The sequence below is a fragment of the Phycodurus eques genome, chromosome 3, assembly GCF_024500275.1.
Source record: "Phycodurus eques isolate BA_2022a chromosome 3, UOR_Pequ_1.1, whole genome shotgun sequence".
Taxonomy (NCBI): Eukaryota; Metazoa; Chordata; class Actinopteri; order Syngnathiformes; family Syngnathidae; genus Phycodurus; species Phycodurus eques.
Genome location: NC_084527.1, coordinates 23,728,291 through 23,737,663, shown reverse-complemented (window position 1 = coordinate 23,737,663; position 9,373 = coordinate 23,728,291).

The window sequence follows — 9,373 nt, the reverse complement described above, 5'->3', positions numbered from 1 at the left end:
TGAGAGAGTGGGAGGGTATGGCAAGGTGAAGGGGGCCGGCAAGGTATGGCAGGGTGAGGTTATTGATGGCCTTCAGGGTGCAAATCAGTGTTTTATATTGGATGACAGGGAGTCAGTTGAGATGTTGCAGGGCAGGAGTGATGTGGTGAGTGGAGGGGGTCCTTGTAATAATACGGGCGGCAGAGTTCTGGAGACGTAGTTTCTGCAGTGACTGGTGGGGGAGACCAAACAGGAGTGTTGCAATAATCCAGGAGGGAAGCGACAAGGCTATGAACAAGCACAGCAGCGGTGTGGGGGATGAGGGATAGACAGAGGGGATTGATGTTTTGTAAAGTGAAAGTGCACACACCCGATGATGTTGTTTATGTGTGTTTGGAAGGAGAGTGTGCTGTTGAGGATGACACCCAGAATCTTAACCTATCTACAATTTCACTTGATATGAACTGGTTCCAATGGAGTTGTGTTATTAATTTATGTTTTCTTGTATTCAGTTGGGCGGCATGGTGGGTGACTGGTTAGAGCATCTACCTCACAGTTCTGAGGACCGGGATTCAATCCCCGTCCCTGCCTGTGTGGTGTTTGCATGTTCTCCCCGTTCCTGCATGGGTTTTCTCCGGGCACTCCGGTCTCCTCCCACAAAAACAAAAACATGCATGGTAGGTTTATTGAAGACACTAAATTGCCCGTAGGTGTGAATGTGAGTGCGAATGGTTGTTTGTTTATGTGTGGCCTGTGATTGGCTGGCAACCAGTTCAGGGTATACTCCTGCTCGATGATAGCTCCAGCACTCCCGCAACAACTTGTGAGGATTAGAATGATTACACTGATTAGAGTACACGATCTGACGAGACCAGTGATTTCCAACCTTTATGGGGAACAAGGCACATATTTTACAATCTCACGGCACACCAACAAACAAAAATGTCACAAAAAGTGGATACATTAACTACTGTACATACTTCCTGCCATCTAATAGAAAACCATTCATTTGTTCTGTATGTCACTATGCCTCACTGGCATAAATAGAGGAACAAAGATACATTATTTGTTGTAAATATAATTTTTGGAGCAATTAAGTACACAAATATATACAGTAAATGAACAGGTCATTTTAATAGACACATTGCTCCATCTTGTGATCGGATCGGTGATGGTTGTCTGTGTCTATATTTGCCCTGTGAATGACTGGCGACCAGTTCAGGGTGTCCTCTCCCTTTCGCCTGAAGCCTGCTGAGATAGGCCCGCGACCCTAACCGGGATAAGCTGTGTTGAAAATGGATGGATGGATATTTACTTGTTTTATTTGATATAATAATTTCTTGTCGTCTAGTATGGTTTTTTTTATTTATTTTTTATTTAACTCAATTTTAACGGTTGCGTGAGGCATGTGCACAAAGTCAACATCAAATGGTTTGAGCGTGACACGTGTCGGTGTGTGCTGTGTCGTTTAGGAAAATGTCATGACATTAGACATTAGACGTTTAGACTATTAGACGTTCTTCCTCCCACTGCTCATCGAGCAGGAGACATCGCCGTCGTTTATCCTCACATGCAAATGTCGTTGGGGCGGCGGGAAGAAGCCAGACTCATCACCGACTAGAAATAGACAGTATAGGTACAGTGTAAAGTCTCTTGGAGCCATACCCTAAAACCAAAAGGAAGTCCGCCATTTTTTATTTACTTTTAAATTCTGACCTGTATTTCGCCTTTTACAGCCGTCATGTTTTAACAAACTCCTACAAATTTTATCCGATTGACTTCAAACTTTGGGTGTCTCATCTTAAGATGTTGAAGATGAAAGGTTATTAAAAGCTTATCATTCCGTATCATGCTGTTACTTTTATGTCTCGTCATGACAACAGCTGTTTTAACTTGACAGCAGATGCTCATATCTTTTCAAAAAGTCACACATTTGATAAGAGTCCAGGCCAGAAGACATCTACAAACAATTATTTACTCATCGTTACAGCACGTCATCACACATCAAATGTTCTTGCTATTATTGCTATATGTACAGTGCCAAACTTCCCTCATTAGTTGTTGATTATATATAAATAAAATATAAGAAGAAGGCATGCCAAGCAAATACTGTGCTGTGACTCCAGCACATACACGGAAAAAAAAAAAAAGAGTCCTTTGAATATACTTAATTTGAACATGTACATTGGTTTCACATGATTAAAATGTGTTAAAATGAATTTTGTTTATGAAAAGAGGAGTAAATTATGTCATTTTAACACATTTTAATCCCGTGCAACCGATGTACGTTCAAATTAAGTAAATTCAAAGGACTCTTTTTATCAGTCTGCACGTTGTGCAGCAGCAGCCGGTTGTTGGAGCATCGGAGGAGACGACAGGGACGGTGGACGAATCCCCCGAACATGTTGCACGTGGCTGCGACTGCACATAAAAAGAGTCCTTTGAATTTCCTTCATTTGAACATGCACATTGGTTGCACAAGATTAGAATGTGTTGAAATGACATAATTTACCACTCTTGTCCTAAAAAAAATAACAGATTTTTTTTTCATTGTGCGTGTCCTCTCCTGTGTATTAAAATAATAAATTGAGTCATCAAAAAGGACTCAAAGTTTTTGATATCCTCTTTGATATTCTGATGTGCTTTTATTTGAATTCAAAATATTTATTACAAATACCATACATACAACATTTACGCATGAACCTTTATCTCACAGGGCTGAGTGTAGGTTACTGTATGAACACATTTGTTATGAGTTATAAAACTACATGGTATTAACCTTGTGGGGTGATCAGAGTCAGCCACATGTGCTCTCAGCACCCGAAAGAGTAGTGTCACTCATGATCGCAGCGATTCTCCTCAAACGGGGTGAGGCCCCCCACGCCGGTTCCGCCGCCTGTTTTGGCCACACTTTGGCGGTGGGCAGCTGTCTTCCGCTTCACAGCCACCTTAATGTCTGACCACTTCTTTTATAGTTCAGCGTGCGTGCGCTGTTCTGACCCCACGGCATTGACAGCCGCACACGCGCTGTCCCATTCGCTCCTCCTTCACGTGTTGTTAACACCGGAGGACAGCGTGCCAAAGAGGATTTTCTTGTGCACCTCTACTTCATTGAGTAACTTTACATTCAGAAAATTTATTTTTCTTCATTACCTTGCTCATTGCCCTTTTTTCCTGATCATGCAGAGATCGGGATCTCAGGTGCAGGGTTCATTTAAATATGATTTGCATATTTAAATCTGGGCGTGGACATAGAGGAGTCGGCAACTCCAGCTTGTGCGCTCATTTCCAAGTTGATTGGAATGTACGAAGGAAATGTGCTTGGATTCATGCGTACGCACAGATTCATACATCTGGATATTTTTGTGCGTACGACGTTTTATGGATTTGAGTGTACGCCATGTTTTAGTAGGAAATCCACGCAAGTCTTTGCACATGAGGCCCCTGGAGAAGCTCATCCATGCTTTTATCTCAAGTAGGCTTGACTATTGTAATGGTCTTCTGACAGGACTCCCCAAAAAGAGCTTTAAACAGCTGCAGCTTATTCAGAATGCTGCAACTCGGGTTCTGACCAGAACAAAGAGGTCAGAGCATATTACTCCCAATTCTGAAGTCTTTGCACTGGATTCCAGTCAGCTTTAGAATAGATTTTAAAGTTCTGCTACTGGTCTTTACATGACTAAGTGGTTTAGGTCCTGAATACATGAAAGAAATGCTAATTGAATATAAACCCAGTAGGGCTCTGAGATCGACAGACTCAGGTCAAATAGTGAAGCACAGAGTCCAAAGCAAACATGGTGAAGCAGCATTTAGCGATTATGCTGCACACAAATAGAATAAGTTGCCAATAGAATTGACATCAGCCCCAAGTGTGAATTTTTTTTAAGTCCATGTTTAAAACTCTTCTTTTTTTCTCATGCTTTTTAGAGCATTTCCACTTTTAAATGATATTTCGTGCACTGCACGCTGTTTTAATTGTACTTTTATTTTATTTTTCTCTTTGTTTTAAATGTTTCTAAGCTGGGTTTTTTTCCATGTGTTTTAAATGCTTTAATCATGTAAAGCACATTGAGTTACCTTGTGCATGAAATACGCCATATAAATAAATTTGCTTTGCTTTGCTTTACAGACTTTAGTCATTTATTGCAGTTCAGCGTGATTGCAAGGTATGCTGCCAGTGACACAATGAGTGAGGAAAACAGTACAGTTTTATTTTGCTGTTGTTTTTTGTGATTGCAGCATTTTTCTTTTGGTGTTGTTTTCTGTAATTACAGCATTTTTATTCTTGCAGCATTATTCTTGCAGCATTTCTTCTGCAGTTGTGTTGTGCTTGTGTGTTTTTTGTCTTGCGTCGTTCCTGCTATGTAACCTATGGTTGTTTGCAGTGCATTTGCCCCTGTCGGCCACCGTAGTATTCAGTATTAAAAAGAATATATGTCTCTCACGGAAATAAGATAATAAGATGCGGCTTTCATGGCCCTCTTTAGCCAAAAAGGTTCCCGACCACGGTCCTACAGATTTTTTTCCAATTGCTACCAAATTTGGAACACAGATTTTCTCAGCAATAAAAGTAATATTTTTTCGACATTTTTTTTTTTTTTTAAGTTGTACTTTATGAAAAACAGAATTTCAGGGCGGAGCCGAGGCGTAGATGGCGTCCGGTTTGGTAGCCTCAGTATTGCATCTCTGCTTTTTGCAGATGATGTGGTTCTGTTGGCTTCATCAAGCCTTGATCTCCAACTCTCACTGGAGCGGTTCGCAGCCGAGTGTGAAGCGGCTGGGATGAGAATCAGCACCGCCAAATCTGAGACCATGGTCCTCAATCGGAAAAGGGTGGCATGCCCTCTCCAGGTCGGGGATGAGATCCTGCCCCCAGTGGAGGAGTTCAGGTATCTTGGGGTCTTGTTCACGAGTGAGGGAAGAATGGAACGGGAGATCGACAGGCGGATCGGTGCGGCATCTGTAGTGATGTGGACTTTGTATCAATCCATTGTGGTAAAGAAGGAGCTAAGCCGAAAGGCGAAGCTCTCAATTTACCGGTCGATCTACGTTCCTACGCTCAACTATGGTCACGAGCTGTGAGATCCCGGATACAAGTGGCCGAAATGAGTTTCCTCCGCAGGGTGTCCAGGTTTTCCCTTAGAGATAATGTGAGAAGCTCGGTCATCCGGGAGGATCTCAGAGTAGAGCCGTTGCTCCTTCACATCGAGAGGAGCCAGATGAGGTGGCTGGGGCATCTGATTCGGATGCCTCCCGGACCCCTCCCTGGTGAGGTGTTCCGGGTACGTCCCACCGGGAGGAGACCCCGGGGATGAGCCAGGACACGCTGGAGAGATTACGTCGTTCGGCTGGCCTGGGAACGCCTCGGGATCCCCCCGGAAGAGCTGGATAAAGTGGCTGGGGAGAGGGAAGTCTGGGCGTCCCTGCTAAAGCGACTGCCCCCGCGACTCGACCTCGGATAACCGGTAGAAAATGGATGGATGGATGGATGGATGGATACTTTATGAAAAGAGTCCAAGACTTACAAAATCCATTTCTTTTTAGAAAAACACTGTGTAATTTTTTAAATGTAACTGACAATATAATGAAAATACAGAAAATTATTTGGCACGCATCACGTATCAACACTTTCCTCGCCTCTAGGACATTTTTTTTTGCCAAGAAAGCAGTCCAAGCCCACGACGCACGCACACAAGCACACCACACACACATGCATGCATGCACGCACACACACGGAAGGGGACAAATGTGTCACAGTCTGGGCGGGGGCGTCGAGTTTAGGTGTGAACATGCAATTGACAGGCGTGTGCTCGTTCTGTTTTCTCTGCGCTATGAATAAAACATGGTCAACTCAAAGAACTCCGGAGGATTCAGACAGCATGCATATACTGGGTGACATAATGAGGCATATTTATACATTTTTACACTTCCTATTATATTTTAATGACTCTGTTACAAAAAGTATTTTACGGCTGACACTGGTCGCTGGTGTGTGCAGTGATCCAATTAAAAGGACAACTCCAACCACTGGGAATGTTTACATTTCAACCACATGGAGCACTGGTGTCAAACTCAAGGCCCGGGAGCCAAATCTGGCCGCCAAGTCATTTCATGTGGCCCACGAAAGCAAATCATCTGTGTCAACCTCCATGATTATTGATCAAATTCTCATAAAATAGTAACAATAAAATAGTAGCGTTGAGACATTGCAAGCATTTTCTGTTTATGGTAACGTGAACAATAGTTGAACAAACTATTATCCTTGACTTCTGATTTCAAAACTAGGTATCCATCAATTTGTATGTAATAATGAGGTGACTAAATATTTATATGGTTTCACAGTCAACGGCCCTTTGAGGGAAACCGTGACTACAATGTGGCCCGCGACAAAAATTTGTTTGACACACCTGACATAGAGTAGACAGATGGAAGCAAAAAGTCGTAATTTTCCAGTCATATTGTTTTGAGGGAAAAAAAGTAATTTAACTGATACGAAGTAGCATTTTGAAATGTAGTTGTAATCTTATGAACAAAATGGTGCATTTTTCATTTCAGTCATAATTTCACACACACACACACACACACACAAAACATTTTTATTTTTTAAAGAAAAATTTGTATTAACTAAATGACATACTCAAAAATCATAATCTTACAAGAATGGTCATAATTTGTTACAACAAAGTTTTTTTTCCAAAATAAAAGTTGTAATTTTACAAGAATATCCACTTTTTTTCTTTTGATAGATAGACTAAATCTTACAAACAAAAAAAGTGTATTTTGAGAAAGTAATTGGAATCTAAAAAATCATGAGAATAATCATATTTATACAATCTTACGCCTTAATGACTTTGGGGGGAAAATATGTTTTTGGTCTGACATTGGTCGCTGATATGTGCTGCGGCCCAGTTAAAAAGACAACTCCAACCACTGTGGGAATGTTTAACAAACTCCTTTTATCGTAATTTCCTATCGTAATTTTTCTTTAAAAATACAAATAAAATTCAGCCCCCACTTCAGCATGTCCGATAAACACGAAATACGCTCGACTTGTTTATCATGATGAGATGCACGAAAAAGTCTCAAAAACCTATGCTTGAAAACGCACAGAATGTTGGACACCTTTCTTTGAAGTTGACATTTTAGCCCTATTTAAACTTCATGCAAAAACACAAACTCCCGCCAGTTTGGTTTGAAGGGCTCATTTTCTGGTCATTTCGGTCATTTCTGAGGTTCTTCCAAAAGTGAATTTGTTTGAGAGTTTGTCCAATTGCTACCAAATTTAAACCAAGTATACTAGACTCGTCAATGCTAAACTGTGAAAAAGTTGAGTTTTGACCATAGCAAGTGGGCGTGTCAGGACAATGAAGTTTGCCCCGCCTCTGGGCCTGAACCCAAGTCTTAATTGAGTCCACTGCAGAGGAGATAATGCACTAAGTGTCTTTTCATTGAGTCAACACACTACATTTACCATGCTTGTATTGCATTTACATGACATTTAAGATGTCGCCTGTGCACTGGCGGTGACAAATGTGCCGACAATTTCGACGCTGTGAACTGGGATCGTCATTAAGGTCGACGGCGGCCTGACATTTAAGTCAACGGTAAGGTGCAGTAAATCGTCTGGAAGAAAGACGGTAAAAGAGGGCGAGAAAGATGAAGCGCTTGCAAAAATAGTGCACTAAAAGGCATCACGTGACAACATAGACAAGCGTGTGTGCATGTGTGTGTGTGCGTGTGTGTGTGTGTGTGTGTGTGCGGCTGCTGCTGCTGCTGCTGCTGCTGCCAGGGAGACGCAGGTGCTGTGTTTGGGGCACCGCAGCCCTTGGAGGCTGTTCAAACCACCCAGGACCAAAAGAACATTTGAAAAAAAAACCTGACAACCCTTTCTCTCTATTTATATTACTAGTCACTACCCTCCAAGCACTTTTCACTTCACCCAATTCAATGTGTTTGTTACAAAAAAAAAAAAAAAAACTTTTTATCCACTCCCTGCCAGGGCAAAACGTAGCTGTGTACACGTAGCATCATCTAGTGGCCAACTTGATGCACGGCGGCTAGTTCTAAACTGCGGCCAGTGGTTTTTAACGTTCACTTATGATTTTAAGTCTCCTTGTAAACCGTCTACAATAATAAAAAAAATAATAATCTAAGCATTCATTTAAAACTGCACATTTTCGAGTTGTCTGTTATTTTGGGCAATCTAAGACACGCCTGTGTAATAACCATGCTGTCAAATCAGCATCTTTATATTCCACACCTGTGAGCTGCAGATTAGCTCAGCAAAAGAATAATGCTCGCTAACACACATTTAGACTGATTGGTGACCAATATGTGAGAGAAACATGCCTAATGTGTGTGTAAAAGTCTTAGATCTTAGAGTTCAGTTCATGGAAAAAAAAATAGGAGCAAAAACAACTGTCACAATTATAGTTTTGTTTAGTTTTCTCAGTGGTGTCAAATCTACGGCCTGCAGGCAAGAGCCGACCCATCACTGGATCTAATCCGACCTGTGGGGATAGAGAACATGAGCAATAAAAGTAACTAATTTTGTCCACTGGAAGTCGCAGTGACAACCATTTCAGAATCAGAAACAGAATCATCTTTATTTGCCAAGTATGTCAAAAGCACACGCGGAATTTGTCTCCGGTAGTTGGAGTTGCTCTAGTACGACAACAGACAGTCAGTTGACAGAGAATGAGCAATAAAAGGTTACCACTAATGTGGTAATGCCGGTACAATTTGTTTTTAATTTTTTACAATTGTGCAAAATGATGCCGAGTCCTGCAGCAATTAGAGGACATGACATTACCACCTGTCACTGAAAGGACATTCTGAAATTGGCTGCTATTCAGGATTTCACTCCTGATTTTAATGCACTTGTGAAGGCTAAAAGATGCCAAGTTTCAGGAGCAAAGTAAGCCCACTTCCCATAAAATGCTGTGCCACCTTTGTACTGTGATGAATACAATTCTGAATTCATCAATACCTACTGTAGAAATATTTCAAGACATTGAATATTGCAAAATGTCAGCCAACGGCTTCAGCTAAATAGATGTTTTGTTAGGTGGAACAGTTTTCTGTGTTTTTTTTCTTAATGCACTGCCACAACTTGTATGTACTATTATTTGGGATGCAGTGAAAATTCGCTTCTCATCCGGTGTCAACGCAGCATAAGTCGCTAATCATCGACTCTATGGCAGCGAATAAGCTATACGTTTGACAAGTATCATGTCAAAAGGAGGACGACGAGTAATTAACCGGAAAAAGACGTAGAAGCCGTGCAAATTGCAAAGCTATCGTCACATGTAGTCGCAAAACTGAAATAAAGTGATTGGGTGATACAGTACACTTGTCACATAGGTCTGGCTGGATTTTTGTGGAGAGTAGCCAA